The sequence below is a fragment of the Lipotes vexillifer genome, unplaced genomic scaffold (genome assembly GCF_000442215.2).
Source record: "Lipotes vexillifer unplaced genomic scaffold, Lipotes_vexillifer_v1.1 scaffold838, whole genome shotgun sequence".
Taxonomy (NCBI): domain Eukaryota; kingdom Metazoa; phylum Chordata; class Mammalia; order Artiodactyla; family Lipotidae; genus Lipotes; species Lipotes vexillifer.
In genome coordinates this window covers 241,958-260,010 of record NW_006769660.1, presented here as the reverse complement: position 1 = coordinate 260,010, position 18,053 = coordinate 241,958, and positions in this window count along the sequence as shown.

Sequence of the window (18,053 nt, the reverse complement as noted above, 5' to 3'; positions counted from 1 at the left end):
CACAAATATGGAAATGCTCCAAAATGCACTGTGATAAAAGTTGCAGAGAAGTGTTTATATCATGCAAATGTTAGCGTGAAAATATATACAACACATGCATGCAAATGTATAGAACATTTCTGTAAGGATTTATCTAGAATAATAGTTATGAAATTGGCAAAATGCATGCCCTGGATAGAATAGTAGGTGTCTGGGGAGTCGAGAGAGATGAAAGCTTACTTTTTGCTCGATGCCGTTTTGCACTTTGTGAATTTGGAACAATGCGTATGGCTTACATACTTAAAACTTAATAAAAGTTAATAAAATTGGCTTATTAGCTTTATTTAATTTTAATAGAGAACATCTTTCCCAAAGTTTTCTCTGAAATATTGATTGTAGAACTCTAAAATATTTCCTGTTAAATGATATAACTATACAAATAATTCAGAAAAAGTTATCAATGCAAATTCCCTGAACATCCTAACACTGCAGCCAGAACCCACTCAGTACTGAACAAAATTTTAAAAATACCCAAAGAAAATACGTACCCTTCTTAAAGGGAACTTGATGCATTAGCAAACACTTGTTTACATATCTCGGAACATTCAAACAAAACCTCACCTTGCATTTTGAGAGAGGTACAATTTTACGTGGTGTGTAGTAAACTCATAGAGGCCAAGGAGTCAAAAATCATACTCTTCAAGAAGACAATAGATAAAGTTATGGACTTCAGTGAAGGGAAGACATGGATGTTTGGGAAAGCATTTTCTAACATTCTTTTGAAGCTAATGCCAGAGAGTGAAAACATTTATTCCCAATACTACGCTTCTCACCTAATACTATGCCTTTTAGCCAGCTGTTCTAATGGACACATGGATCTGATCTGACATGACAGCCTCTGATGTTCTCAAACCAGTTTACAGATGGTGTCTAAATATTCTCTCAAACATGGTCATTTCCCATGATGCCTCTGTTACTACAAAAGAAAAGAATGTGTAAATATACAGATATATATGTATATGTTTATTACAATGTTTTGATTATCCTAAGAGTTTTAGTCTTTCTGACTTATTGTGCACTTGAGAACCACTGTTTTCTAGTCTGAATTTTATTTTAATGTTTATTTAAAAAGTAAAGATAAAAGCTTGATGTGAATGAAGTATGCTTGGCTGTATTCTTATGTCTTGTTATCAGTTTGCTCCAAAGTCCAGAAATGCTTATATGTAGCAGTGGATACTTAACAACAAATGGCTAATTCCTTTCAATCAGAAGGCTGTGCTCCTCAAGTGCAGGGTTTGGGAATTTAGGCAGTTAGTTTTAAAGACTCAAAGAAATTTACAAATGCAGTTACCTGTTGGTAAGTTCCATGATTGGGAACAAAGAGAGGACTTCTTTAACATGTTAATCACCCCACTGCTGAGTCTGTCCATCTAAAAGCTGTGATTGACTGATGTCACCAAAACAAAGGAGTCTAATAAGACAACTTGAAGAGACATTGAAAGGTTGAAATTATGTATGGCAGAAGACAATTATGCAAGCTAAATGATTCTTTAATTAATAATGAGATCCCTCACAGGCAAAAGAGCAAGATTTACAGGATGGAAAGCCTTGTGATTTACTCTGTGTGTGTCCATATGCAGTGTATTTATTTTGGGATATAAATGATATATGCACAGTGCGAGTGCCATGACATGTGAATCTGTGAGCTCATGACTGAGCTCATGACTCATTCATCCACTGGGTGGGTGAATATCTAGAATGTAAGATTTTTTCTTAAGAGATAGAATGCATTGCCTGGTGCCTGAAGCCATATGGTTTTCTTATTAGAAAAAAAAAAACTGAACTTAATTGATTTACAATCTATGTTCCCTTATTTTCAAATACAACTAGTTGCTTTATACTGGGCAGATTTAATTTTTTTTAATATTAAATCCAAACATGGAATTACATAAATGTCTTCAGTATGTAAGTCCATACCCATACATCAATATCAATGTAAATCCATAAACTAACAAAATACTATTTAGTCAACTTTTAAGTGTTTCCCAGTCTCTGGATGAACAACTGATTTTAACTAACTAGTTACATTTGTTTCCAGATTTTACATCTTTTAGACCACAGTGGGTTTCAAACTATGTTTCATTAAACCCAGGTGTTCAATAGGACTCTTCCTTCTTCCTCCCCCACTCTTCTTAGCTGCTACCAAGGGTGGGAGGTAAGGGAAACAAGGAGACAGAGCTCCAACCCAAAGAGCTGCGGCTTTTTGGGGGTTAAGGGTTTCTTTTATGTCTTTGCTTAACCAAAAGTGTTCTATGGTTATAAATCATTTTGAACCACCATTAAGAAAAAATCTGAAATAAAACTCAAGTTACTTTCTTAACTCATACAATATACAGACAAAACAAAACAAACAAACAAACAAAAAACACACATAAAACCTGTGCTATGGAAGTACAAGAAAGAAACCTTTGGATAATTTAAAAAATATCTTTGAGTTACTAAAATAAAGCCTATATCAGAAAAAATGGCAGATTTAAAAATATATTAAACATCTACATATACAAAACAACATTTAAAATTTTTGAATGTTAAAAGAAAAAAACACAGTAGGAAGAAATATTTTAACATTCATAACAGACAACAGATTACCATCCACAGTAAATAAAGACCTCTTAAACATGTATTCAAGAGCAAGTAACTAGATTTAAAACAGCAAAAGATATTAACAAGAAATTTACCAGAGAATGAAATCACACTTCCTGACTTAAAAATATTACAAAGCTGAAATGATTAAAACAATATGATATTGGCACCAAAACAGACATACAGACCAGTGGAACAGAATGAAGAGCCCAGAAATAAACCCACTCTTATAAGACCAACTGATCTCAACAAAGGTGCCAAAAAGACACACAGGGAAAGAACAGTGTCTTCAACAAATGGTGTTGGGAAAACTGGATCTCCACCGGCAAACATTATACCACTTTATACAGCATACCAAAAAAAAGAAAAAAAATCATTTCGAAATGGAGTAAGACTTAAACATAAGATCTGAATCTATAAAACTCCTAGAAGACAACATACAGGAGAAGCTCCTTGACATTGGTCTTGGACATGGTTTCTTGGCTATGTCGCTGAAAGCACAGACAGTAAAAGAAAAAATAAGACAGGTGGAACTACACCAAACTAAGAATCTGCACAGCAAAGGAAACAATCAAAAGAGTCAAAAGACAACCTACAGAATGGAAGAAAATATTTGCAAACCACATGCCTAAAAAGGAGTTAATATTCAAAATATATAAGAAACTCCTACAACTCAAAAGCAAACAAACAAACTAACAACACCTGATTTAAAAATGAGCAAAGGACTTGAATATATCTTTCTCCAAAGAAGACAAACAAATGGCCAGCATGTATATAAAAAGGTGTTCAACACCACTAATCATCAGGGAAATGCAAATTAAAAGCACAGTGAGATACCATCCCACACATTGGGATGGCTATTATCAAAAAGCAAGACAAAAGAAAAGGTAATGAATGTTCATGAAGATATAGAGAGAAGGGAACCCTTGTGCACTATTGTTAGGAATGTAAAATGGTGAGGAAGCTGTGGAAAACAGTGTGGAGTTTCCTCAAAGCTCATCAATATAACTATCATGTGATTCCGCAATTTCCCTTTTGTGTATATATCCAAAATAATTGAAATCAGGGTCTCACATCGTTGCCTGAATTCCCATATTCATTGCAGCATTATTCACAGCAGCCAAGATATGAAAACTATCCAGATGCCCATCAGCAGATGAATAGATCAAGAAAATGTGGTATACACACACAATGGAATATTATTCAGCCTTAAAAAAAGAAGGAAATACTACCATTTGCAACAACATGGATGAACCTGGCAGACGTTATGCTAAGTGAAATAAACCAGTATCAGAAAGACAAATGCAGTATGATTCCACTTATGTGCAGTATCTAAAATAGTCAAACTCATGAAAGCAGAGAACAGAATGATGATTGCCATTGGCTGGAAGCAAAGGGGAAATGGGAGCTTTTCAATGAGTATAAAGTTTCATTTATACAAGATGAATCAGTTCTAGAGATCTGATGTACAACAAAGTGCCTATACCTAACAACACAGTATCATGCACATGAAATTTTGTTAAGAGGATAGATCTCATGTGAAACATTCTTATTAGAAAAGAGGTGTGGGGGGGAGGGAACACAAGAAACTTTTGGTGGTCATGGATGTTTTTATTACCTTGATTGTGGTGGCAGCATCATGGGTATATGCATATATCCAAACTCATCAAATTGTGTACATTAACCATATTGCAGGGTTTTTGTTGTTGTTGTTTCTGTATATCAATTATATCTAAACAAAGTCATAAAAAAATTGTGGTGGTAGTGATGCTAGGCAACTTCCCAGGCTAGGTCACAGAAAACGTAGTTTCAGGTTTTTGCTCTCATGGATTGCTCATCTTGGGGAAGCTGGCTGCCATATTATGAGGATACTCAAGTAGCCTATGAAAAAGCCCATATTGAGGAGAATAGAGGTCTCCCAATAACAACCAACACCGACCTGCCAACCACGTGAATGAGCCACTTAGATCCTTCAGTCCCAGTCCAGATCTCAGATTTCCACCAACATTTTGACTACACTCCAGTGAGGGACACCAAGCCAGAACCAGCCAGCTAAGATGCTCCTAGATTTCTGACCAACGAAAACTATGAGGTAATGAAGGTTTGTGGCTGTTTGAGGCCACTAACTTTAACATAATTTGTAATATAGAAGTAGAAATAATACACAATATTTTATGGTAGCATTATTCGTAATAGTGAAAAATCAGAAAAAATGTATATTTCTATCAATAAGGGTATGGTTGAATAAATTGTGATTAATCCATATTATGAAACATTATGTAATTATTAAATTAACAAGGTAGTTCTGTATCTTCTAAAATGCAATATCTTTAGGAAGTATTAAATAATAAGACCAAACAACATGTATTATATTAATTTTTTCAGTAAAATACATTTGGATATTTATAATTTAGATATACACCTACATACGGATGTCTGTATTTGTATATGCTTTCAGAAATCTTTGGAATAGAGGACTGGACTGAAGGAGGTAGCAAGCAAGGAAGGAGAATAAATTTTATGCACTTCTACATATTTGGAATTTTTTAATAGCAGACATGTTTTATGCATCCATGTTTCCTTTTATGACTTTATTTTAAAAACTAAACTGATGAAAAACAAATGAAGTTGTATACTTTTCTTTTAGGAGCTTTCATTGTTGATATTAACTAATTACCAAGATGTACAAGACAAGAAAATAAGGTGAAGTCAAAATGCATAATTTACTTCAATAGCTTTTTGGCTATGAAAAAGCAAGTGAAATGACTGTTTTGATTACAAGCCAGGTAGTTTTATGCCATTCTATGGCTACTGCTTACCTGTCTGTCAAATGGGATCATGGGTCTCAAGAGATGACCTTGGGGAAAAACGAGGATGACTTGGCCCAAATACACCACTGATACTGGACCAAGTCCAGAATCCACACCAAATGCCAGATGGACTGTGGGTCGATAGTGACATCTTCATGTACAAAGGACAGCACATTAAAGAAGGGGATGAAATAGATGTCTGCCTGTGGGAGTTATTGACTGGGTTTAATGCTAGGGCTTTTATCCTGTTATGCTGCATGTAATATGCTGGGGATTTCAGAAAAAAAATAATGCATGGGCTGTCCCAAGAACTAGAGGTCAAAAGGGAGTGGATAATAGAATTTGAATAAAAAGCAAAAATTGATTAGCTGATAGTGATTATTAGGCAAGGTTACAGAAGGCAATATTACAACTAGTGGAGCATTGCTAAAGGACACCCATCCCAACGCCACCTGAATCATCCTGAAGTATAAATATGGAGATTCAAGTGGCCAAGGCAAATTTTAATTGGGATTACAAATATTACTTTGCAAAACATGGCTAAAAATGTTCCCTGAGAGAGTTTATGTAAAATGTTATGTCTTTCTTTCAAAGATTCCTTACAAGTAGTTCTAAAAAAAATTCTTTAATTCCAGTTTATAGATTTTCCTTATTTTAATGTTCTCCTCTCTGGTGTAGGCATATTATAAATGGAATTAACTACGTTACTAATGCTTTTAATCTGATTTTACTGGTGCCTAGGGCTGATGACTAGGAATCAGCATGTGTGTCGTTAAAAGAAAAATACAGTTATATAGAAACTAAATTACATGTCTGAATAAACACATTTATCCATGTGCCTTATTTATTATCCCAACTAGCCAAAGCAGAAGGGCCTGACTGCACTTCCTCAGAAATAAGGTAGCTAGAAAGCAGTTTCTCTGGCCACTGGAATTTTCCTGATGAAAGAACAGGCAAGAACAGCCTACAATTTGATGTATTCTTTGTCTATAATTCCTGAATTTTAGGCTGGAACTACATATTTGGGGGGCACTATATATATTTTGATGACTATTCATATGTAAGAAATAATTGACAGTTTTTAATTCACTCGAGTCAACTGCTGAGCGATCGCTTGGATTGCTGCAGTCGATCTTATCTGGCGATTCAAGACAAGTGAAGCATCAATACTCACTGGACGCTGTTGATTGAAAGTCCTCTGTCTGAGGCCACAACTTTGAACCTGGTGACACATGAGGAAAGAAATGGGAGAGCGTAAGCTGAGAATTTTAAAAGAAACGATTAAAGGGAGAGGATGGCAGAGTCCAAAATACAAGAACCAGCTCCTGAAACCACAGTGGACTCTTGCCTCAACTTGCCTTTGCTTATATTTACTTTGGAATAGTTCCAAATCCTGTGCTATGTCAATCATAAATCACTGGATCATGAGTGGCCACCTCCTCTTCCCATCATCTGTCAAATCTCTTCATCAACTTAGGCACACCAGTGACCTGCACTGACTACCTCTACATGAGGGATTCTGATTGTCTCCTGCCCTCTGACTGCAATACTTTCTGAGCTATTTAGTGGGCAGCAACTCTTTTCTTGGTTGTTGTACCTCTTGTTATCTTGGATTATTATTTACATTTTTGTGTTATCATTTGACTTTTTTACATCGTGCATTATCCGAAGTACATGGAAGCTTATGGAGTGCAAATGATTGTGCTTTATCTTTTATTTTCTTGCATTTTTTTGCCCATTCCCACTTCCCCACAACCACTGAGCCTGTCACAGTTCCTTAGACCAGGAGATCCTCATTGCACATTTGCTGTTTTGTAAAGTCGGCCCTTCGGGAACTTCACAGCTTCATTGAGACAGGACAATATTTGCACCCCCAAAAAAGCACCATTATAAAGGCAAAGGCAAAAGAAGGGGAAATATGTTTAATTAACAACAAGAATATTTTCATAATACAATTTAATCTTCCCAGTATGCTTACGAAGATATGGGTATTATTGTTTTTTCTACTTGACAGATGAGGAAACCAGGCTAAGAGAGACCAAACAATCTGCCTAAACTTGAAATGATTTTAACTGGTTGGGATGATTCAAACCCAGGTCAGTAGCCTCTGGGCTAGTTCAACAGTAAGTAACATTAAAGAGACTGCATTAACAGCCTGCAAAGCAAGACAACCTTTGAGGGACTGAGGAGTAATGAAAGCATATGGAAATGGGTCATGAATGAGGAAAGGCTTCCTGAATGAGGGAACGTGGAAAGGAGGAAAAGAGGGGGATTACAGCCCTGAAAAATAGAGGATCATGTAAGTGGAGCAAAGTAATAAAGAAAAGAAAAAGCATTTGCCACTAAGTCTGTAGAAATATTTACAGTTGGTTTCCAATCCCCTCATATTTTCTATCTAGCCAAACAGCAATAAAGGTATGTGGAAAAAACATATATATTAAATTACTAGGTGTCAGATTTCTGATTTGATAACACTTGGTATAAAAATAAGTTATTAAAAAAAACAGTTATTATTACTCTTCATTTATCTAGCTCTGAGAGTGTACACAGCACAGTATAATAAGTAGAATTTATCAAACGAGGGACAGAATTTGTGCCCCAAGGGCTTTGCTGAGTAGAGCCTCAAGTGGAAACCATGTGACACCGAAAATCAGAGCACTGCAATTGCCGTACATCTAGAATCACCTTCTCTCTTGGGCTGTGGTTGAAGATATGGGGGCCTATTGCAAGAGGCATTTTTCTTTTTTTTTTTTCCCACATCTTTATTGGAGTATAATTGCTTTACAACGGTGTGTTAGTTGCTGCTGTATAACAAAGTGAATCAGCTATACGTATACATATATCCCCATATCTCCTCCCTCTGCGTCTCTTTTGTGGGAGCATATAGGAGATTTTCATGTCCAACTTTTAGAAAGATGTTAATTGGGGTCTTTTTCTAACATTACCTACCCCATTACCACACGCAAAAAAAAACCCAAAAGCAAAAACTGTCTCTTGGGTAATAGGAAAGGTTCAATCATGATCCAGGGAAATCCAAAATCTGGGAACAAGGGGGGATGGGCAACCTTCTCCTCAGCGTCCCAGAAACACAAGTTCAGGCTCATAACAGTTAAATGTATTAGTTACAGTGTATCCATCAATGCTAGCAAATATAGACACAAAAATGCTCTGCCTTGGCACTGTGGCTCTGATATCCAGAATACAACCAAGAGACAGCAACTGAGAAAAATCAAATTCCTTCACTCAAATCAGAACACAGGCCCTCAATCATAGATTATGAACTTTCATCCTGGGCACAGCTTAATAAACTTGGTTTTATAGTTTCCTAGCTCCAGTTATTTAGCGGGAGCAAATGAAAAGTATGAGGGAAGGCAGAGAGCTGGACAACAAGGGAGGAGTTCAAAAATCTGAAAAATGTAGCCAGGTTTGGGGTAGGATGAAGTGACCAGGGCACAGAACAAACAAACCTGCAAATCATTGGTCCCTGAGGACATCGGTATTTGCACAGGGTTGTAACCCAGAGCTCAATTTGTGCTTGTTTCAGCTGCTGTATGTTATATATTATCATAATAAAATAATTATATTTTAATTAAAAAAAGAATTATGACACTCTGCAAAAACAAACACTAAATCAACAACTCCAATTGAAAGAAAAAAATAATTGGAAAAAAGAATTTCAAATTAGGGAACTCATGACGTAGGATAAAAGCAATAAGTAACATTTGAATTTAAGTCTAAAAAACCCACTATTAATTCTTATGAAAATTTGTAAAACAAAAATACTTAAATTGAGCCATAATATAAAATGCTAATGATCAATTAGAAAAAAAATCCAGGTTATTTCAGATAATTTATGAGATGAACAATGTTAGAGAGAAACTAAACTAAAATCATGTAGAAGTTTGTTAAACATTGAATAAGTATTATGTTTATTGAACCCCTATTATGTGTCAGGAGCTATACTAGGTGCTAGGGCTTTAGCAAAAAACAGTGCAAGCTAATTCATGCCCAAATTACAACCCAGCATGTGAACAGTAAGTATACAAATATATAATATAATTTCTGGTTGTGCATGCAAAGAAGAAAAATAAACCAGGGTAAGAGTGTCAGGGGGAGGGTCAAAGGGAGGGATTGCTACTACTTTAGATATGGTGTTCTTGGAAATCCTCTCTTAGGAGATCACATTTACACAGAGCCTCTGAAAACAATATGGCCGTTTAGAGGAAAAGCCTTCCAGGAAAGTGCTAGGTGAATGCAAAGGCCCTCAGGCAGGGTTGGCTTTGGTATATTTGAGGAACAGTAAGAAACAGAATGAGAGAGAGAGAAGGCAGATGAATTTGAAGACATAGGTAGTACCCTAGAGGAACAAGACCTAATGTTGAATTGGATGTGGGATCAAAGAGAGATTTTAGTACCTCACCCCCACCTACCCTCTCCCTATCACCGTGACCTTGAGTTACTTGGGTAAATGGTAGAGCCAGTTACTCTGATGAGAAAAACTGGAAAAGAAGCACACATGTGAGGGAGTTGAGAGTAGAGAGGCAATGAGAGTTAGGTGACGATTCTGCTGGAGATCTGGAGAGGTTGGACTGAAGATCAATGATTCGGATCCATCAGAATATAGATGGTACAAAGCTAGGGGACTGACTAAGGGATCCCAGGCAGTGGGTGTAGATACAGGAGACAGGAGGTCCAAAGACTGGCTCATGACACATGCCAGCATTTATAAATGGAATACAGAAGGAGGACTCCACAGAGGAGAAAGGGGTTCACGAGTCCAAGAAAGCCACAGAGAGTAGAGTCCTGAAAGTGAAAAAAAAGAAAAATCTCAAGGGTGAGTGAGCAGCTGAGTAATCTCCTGAGAGGTTGGGTAAGTCAGATAAGCACTGAGAACCCAGCATTAGATATGATGATCAGTGGGTGGCTGACAACCTAGATGAATTTATAGATTTACAGACAATTTAAATTCTTGACAATGACAGAGAAATGCACAGAGTTAAAGCAAAGTCCTAATATAAAAACATGCCAGAGAGGGATCACTACGTCTACCCCACCCCTCCCTGGCCCCTGCCCCCTGCCTGGTGACCCCTGTTTCTGAAAAAAGTGTGTTACATCCTTCGATGGAGTGGGGCACAGAGCACAAGATGGAATCATTCATTTTTGTATAGTGTGTCACACCCAGGAGATAAGTCAACCCATGATTAGAGGAGGGCTAATCCAAACAATCTAAACAAAGGGAAAACTTGAGACTCTCACAGTGAGTCTAGGAGATGGAGTGAAAAGGGGCAGATGATTGTGGAGGGAGGGGTGGCCCTCAGCAGTCCAGCAACGACCTGACTTAGAGAAAACTAATTCTAATAAATAAGTGTTTTTCATTTTATTGCTTGGTTTGTGTGTTTTCCTTTTTTTCTTCATCAAGTGAAATCAAATAACAGAGAAGCTACATTTGCTAACTATTTGGAGTTTTGAAGGAAAAAAGAAGAATGGGATACGGTGCTTGTGGACTAAGGAATGGAGTGGGGACAGCTCCTACACAGGGAATAATATTTCCTCTGCAGTTATAAAAATTTGATATAATTGCTCATTGGGAGAAAATATGACCATCAGCACCATATTTTTTCCCTTATAACCACCTATATCTTATTGTATATGGCTGTGGAATTGACGTGTGGTAGGATTCCTTTTTCTTTTTTAAGGGCTTCATGAAGGAAAGAAAGAAAAATTCCATTGTGATAGTGCAGCAGGCAAGATTTAAAGTTGTGCTGGACTTACAATTGAAATGCAAATCACTCTTTGCAAACAGCTTCCCACTGAGACCCAAATTTTTACAGATCAGGTTCTGCTGTCCTGATGAGGGATCACTGAAGGGCATTTCCCAGGATTCACAAATTAGTTGCTGTCTAAGGTATCATTTTCTGTGTTATAATTGTAACTTACCAGAGGAAACTTTGTCACAAAAGACAGTACCCTGTGCTTCCATTATTCTTCCAGCTGCACCCTCCACTAAGGATTCTTTCACACACAATAAAAATACACATCATGACCTCCCTCTCTGAAATACACACTCCTTGAATATAAACATTTTGAGAATGTTGGTGTGCCTTTCTTCCCCTTCTTTTTTAGATGTGCAGGTGGTAAAATACTGGCTGCCACGAACTGAAGACAATAAATAGAAATTACCAGCTTCTTATGGCTGCCTGATAGAAACGTGCCAGCTTGGGAAAGCCTGATTCTCCAGGCACAATGATCCTCTGGGCAAAGAAATCCCTGGATGTTCAGGTCCACTTGCTGGCTACTCCTTAATGTGCAGGTAAGGCTGTCCACTTCAGACATGCTTAGCTGCCCTCAGAAACAAGGAGGCTGCTTAGAACCCTGGAAGGTTACCTCTCTTTCCCCAAGTTAAAAGAGCTAAAGCTCTGAGAGAGGCAGCATTGCACACAGGTCAGAGAACGCAAAAGGCTGAGGGTTTAAAAGCTGAAGCTGAGACCCAGAGATAATTTCAAAACTTATGGTTGTATGGTGGGACCATCACTAGCTAGTACCTTTAAACTTGGTCTTGTCACAGACCTTTGCTAGCTGAGTTATCTGAGACAGATACAGCATGTCTGTGGATGTCCATCTCCACATATGCCAATGTTCTGGATCAGAAATTACTCAAAGAGAATTCTGAGAATCACCTGATCCCAGAAGCACTCAGGGAGCTTGTTCTAAAAGGAGCATCTGGAGACTCATCCCCAGAGATTCTGATTTATTTTACCCAGGATAGGTTCCAAGAATCTGCAATTTTAACAAGTTCCCCAAGATGATTTTTATGCACACTGAATTTGAGAACCACTGCAGTAGATGAACCCTGAGATTCCTCCAGATTTAAGGGTTGAAAAATCAGTAGGTTAGTCAAGCATACCCACCTTGAAGCCTGGGTCCCTTAACCAGGAAAATATATTTATCAAGAGAAATTGAAGGCAAAAGCCTCCTCCATATGAGGTTAGTATCGACATCTAGACAGAAGCTACTAGAGACCCCATTCCTTAAGTATATTTTCAGCAGCCCCCCTGGGAGGGCAAGCTATAAACGTGTTGAAATCCCAGGATTCACCTTCCATATCTCCTGGCCAGTGAAAAGAGATGATTCTCATAGCTGCCGTCTTCCTTCCAGAGCAGGAGAGGCTCCTGGGGAAGGCTGAGGAATAGAGGGAGAGCATGGTCCTATCTCCAGCCCCTGTGGTTTGAGGAGGAGGGGAAACTGAGGAATGTGGACAGGAGAACGCTTCCATTACCTCAGCTTCCTAGATAAAGTAGGAGGCAGAGAAACATGTGAGTGAGAAGAGAAGGCGCTGACAAGGACTGAAAAAAATTATGACGGATTGGAACTCTTATTGAGGAGAATGGGTGCGAAATCTAAGCAAAGTCAAGGGATAGGTGTGGAATTCCTTAAGTCTCGACTAGGGTGAAGTCTCTGGAATTTTATTATTGTTAATCATCTTGATTGTGAAATTATTCGTATCAACATTTAATTCTTTGAAAACCAGGGATACTGGATACATTTTCACATCTCTATTGGTTATATATTTTATGTGGCGAATTATCATCTATTCATAATCTTTGTTCATGTATTTCATTATCTCTTCTTTGACCATTTTTGCGTTTGTTATAATAATTGTTCAATGTATGTGCTGCAAATAATTTTCTTCATTTTTTGTGTTTATCTTTATGTCTTTTCAACGCACACAAATGTTCATTTGTATGTATCCAAATCTACTGAATTTTCTCATATATTCTTCCATATCTATTAAATAGTCTATGCTGTCGAAGAGACTCAGATATTTCCAAGAGTCTCCTTTTTGCCTTGTAATTTTTCCTCCACCTGATTTTTTTTTTCTGCAGTACCAATTTTAGTCTTTAGTCTTTTCAAATGGCTAACAAATTGTGTAGTCAACGTTCAATTATTACAAGTTAGGAAGGCTGGCATAACATGCATGGTTATAATGCTACTGATAACTCCCCCGATGAATATATCAAGTAATCTTTTTCCCCCATAAGGTTTTTATTTCAGTAAACTCTATTCAAAGCATCAGCTCCTAATGATAACACTTGTTTACACAAAAAGATAAACCTGGTTTCTTTAAGTGACTCTATTTTACTGGGCCTTAGTCTCCTTACCTACAATACATTTGTTTCAGGTGATTCTCAAAGGCTTTCTCAACTTTGAAATTGTATTATTTTAATGAGCACAGTGTACATCTGTCATTGTGCTAACTAGACCTGTCTTCCTTAGAGTAGGGGCTCAACACTACAGCCCTCAGGCCATATCTGGCCAGTGGCCCGTTTTTATAAGGCACTTGAGCTAAGAATGGTTTTCATATTTTTAAAGAGCTGTTAAACATAGGAATATTTGACAGAGACCCACAGATCTTATGAGGGCCTCAAAGCTTAAAATAGTTCCTATGTGGCCCCCTAGAGAATCGGCTTACTGACTCCTGCTATATAGTATCAGCAGGCAGATCTTTTGTTATCATGGACACCTCTCCAAAAGTACCACTGGCAGACAACACAACAAGTACCATGTTTCCTTTTCTTCGGGGTACAAATTTAGAACACATTTCCCAGTTTCCCTGCAGTTAGAGCTGACCATTAATTGAGTCTTACAGAATGGGGTATGGGCAGATGTGATATACACCACTTCCAGACCCCTGCTAAATCTGTCCCATGCTGGAGCTCCATTTCTCTCTTGTGTACACCAGTTGGATGTTGAGAATTCAGCAGAAGACACCAGCACTTTAGGAGATGATGCAGCCATACAGTAAAGGGAACCCAAGTCCCCAGCTGACCTGGTGGTAGGCTACACGTCAACAAAGAATATCACATTGAACTTCATCTGAGTAAAACATAAACTTGGTGTTGGTTAGGACAATGAATGGGGGGAATTCATTACGGCTGCTAGAATCTATCCCAACTAAAGCTCTGCTTCTCCTCTGCAGCTCAGCTAGCATGTTGCTTCTGTCCTTTTTGAGCTAGGAAACCAGAGGACCAACACTGTTAAAAAAACAAAATAGTGACACTGAGGAAATAGCAACTCAAAATAGTGACTCAGTTTCTGAGTGAAAGGAAAAATTCTATAACATCAATTTAGAACGGACAGTTTGGTAGATCAGTGACCTCTGTCCCTTTGTTAGTTAGGTTTGGACCATTTTTTCTGAGAGACAACTCCACTCAAACAAGTGGAGGGTCAGAGCATGAATAATTAGCCCTACTGAGTCTTCCCTTTTTCTATCTGAGGGCTGGGGCTAATGGGAATTGAATGGCTTAAGGTGAGTGTAAGTGTATTTTAACTAACCAGTCACAAAATTTAGTTCTGAAGATGCGTGAAGAATTATGTTCTTTGGATATTCATATTGCCTGGGAAAAATCACAGAAAAAATCTTAGTAAGTTTCTAAATCAGAGACCCTTCAGCGACCAGCATGGGAAATGCTATGTCCAGAGTACATATAGCAACAACACTAAATTAAAGTTAACAAGTAGATGTCACTATTAAGACAAAATTGCCATATAGTGGAAGAGTTAAGGGCATGACTGAATTTAGTAAGCCTGAGTATAAATGCTTGCTGCACCAGTTATTAACTGTTTGACTTTTTATGACCTCAATCTTTCTGTTATTCTGTACCCTCATTTATAAATGGGGGGAAATGATACCTGCTCTTTAGGGTTGCAATAAAGATTAAGTGAATTATTATCTTTAACGTAAAAGAGTGTGACACATAATATGTGTTGATTCATTCTAATTATTACATGATTCAAAATAAGGGAATTCACCCAATATGCAAGGTCTAATGTCACACTTCGAAAATCTCCATTCCCTCTCCTCTCATTCGTGCATTTCTGTAAACACCTCCCTAGTATTTCACTTTTGTCTCAGTTATTTAGTTATTCCTTCTTAGCTAAATTTTGATATTATGGTTGAGTTATAGATAAGTTGCAACAAGTAAACAGAATGTGGATGGCAGTCCACTTAGATGTAATAACAGGAGAAAGATATAGAGGTAGGAAAAGATGGGGTATATTTGGTTAGCTAATTTTTTTTTGGCAGTCCTATGTTCTAAAACTGAGACTTAAAGACCAAAAGCATCTTCTTGTCTTCTCTAGAGAAAAGAAACAGCTATCTTTTCTTTCAAATCATTGTAAGCTCTAGGTACATATGAGGCCTCTTTCTATTTTGAGTTGGAAGAAAAGAAGCAATAAGAAAATTCATAATCAGAAGAAAAACCACAGTCCATTTTGTAGAAAATCTTAAAGTTGCTATTGGATATATGTATATATATATTTTTAATTGCATACATAGGAACAAAACTCTGCAGTTTGGATTATCCTTAGAATCTGGATCTTTGCACACTTTATTTTTTATCAGTATGCCTGGTTTTCCTTTGTTAAACTTTATAGTTTCTCAGAGCAAAGCATAAGGAACTATATTCTTATTCAGTGCAGTTTGAAAGCTTGCTTTGTTTTCTTCGAGGAGGAAGAGATACCTTTGTCATAAGGTTTGTAGTCACCTTGTCTGCAATCTCTTAAACAAGTGATACTTTATCATAGAGAAAAATAAATTCACATACCACATGCAATAGGAACGCACTAGTTCTGCTACTAATTCAGAATTCTTAGTCCATCCCGCATGTTTTATGACCTAACATAGTGATATGAAAGGAATCTTACACATTTTAGTTCTGTCCCTCTGCTGGCAGTGGAAGTAAATCCCAAAGTATTTCAGCAGGTGCTATTAATATGCAAATAACAGAGAATACACTGTTTCTAATAGACCTCCCAACTGCATGGGAGGCATCGCTGTTGGAGCAAATTAGCTTTCTGTAATTTGCATGCTTTTCACAACCTCCTGGGATTATATTTTAGATCAGAGACAATAAAAGCATATGCAGTTAGTTTAAAATGTAACTAATTTTAGACTTTGAAACAATTTTAACCTAACTTCTTTGTGGTGTTAAACAGCTATTTTGCAAAAAAACTTTCATAACAGTCTGTAATTTTCATAGCATTGATTTGCCATTAATGGCTCCATCTCTTTATAGCGTGAAAATAAATGTGGGAACAGACCAGGTGTACGGGTTTCCCAATTGACTAAACAGACACAGTGGTGGGGGTGAGGGGGTGGAGGGGTGGGGGGGGTGCTGAACTGGAGGCCTGGGAGTATGCATTGTTTGGGCAATTTCAAAGGATAGTATGGATCGAGAGAAAACATAAAATTGGCCCAAATGGAGTGATTAGCCAACATGATTCATGACCAGAGGAACCAGCCAGAAAGATAAAGCGAAATTATTTAGCTCACCATGTAAGCCTTATAATATCTAAATATCTAAATAAATAAAATGATATCTAAATAAATGAATAAATAATATTGAATTAACTGATTTTAACTATTCCAACTTATATCTTATAAATAATCTGTTTTTAGAATTATTATTCCATGTCCTAGAAATTAGGAAATTTTCTCGAAAAATATGTATCCAGTCTGGCAGCAACTAAGGTCACATGTGATTGGGAATTTAACATAATTTATGTTTTTTGTTGATCTATCAGTGAGAAGATGAAAATTGAGCCAAGCTGTGCATCTTTCATTGAGAAAATAAATTATTTTGATCCCTTCCTGGACTGGATAAGGTAGGAATTTTGAAAAAATTATTTAGATAATTTTTTAGCTTTTGCTGTCTTAAATCCACACATGAAAATTAAGTTGAAGAAATGACATAACTAGATGTTTGAAGCTTAAATGTCGCCTTTGAATATGTGGTTTTGATTTGGATCCCAAATTAACTGATGACTGAATTATTCTGCATTTCCTTTTGTTTCTATAGACACGGCTGCATCATAAGTTTAAAAAATATCACATGAGAAAATGTCATAAATGAGAGTTCTTTAAGATTTACTGGCTAAACGTGTTTCTTATACATTAGTTCAGTAACCAGCAGCTGACCATAGGTAAAATAGATGACTTGGAGGAAAAGAAGAAAAGTAAAAGATAACTTTGCTATAAACAATGAATATGATTATGTAATGGCCATTCCAATATTTCTGGTTACATTATGGACAGATTTCAAGTCAAGTAATTTCTGCCTCATGAATCTTGCTGAAATGTGTGAATCAACTTGCAATAAAGAATTTGGCAATTTGACATACCTTGGATCTGGAGGGAAAAGTAATTAATTTAAATATCATAAATTCAGCTAAATCAATAATCAGGCATATGTACATATTTATATGTGGATATAATGACATTTTTGTTTATCTATGATTTCAAGCTTTAAAGATAAAATTTTTACTCAGTGATCACACTTTGAAAAATTAGTCTTATATGTCAGATGGAAAGAGAACACATTTATGGCATATACAAGTAAAGCTAGACACTATGGAAAGAACATTTTGAACATAAAAAATGATATTGAGAATGATGATAATTTTGTAACAAATGTGAGGTCATCTATTCCAAGTAAATATAAATGGCATAATATTATATATAAATAATTTAAAATATATCATTGGGGCTTCCCTGGTGGCGCAGTGCTTGGGAGTCCGCCTGCCGATGCAGGGGACGCGGGTTCGTGCCCCGTTTCGGGAGGA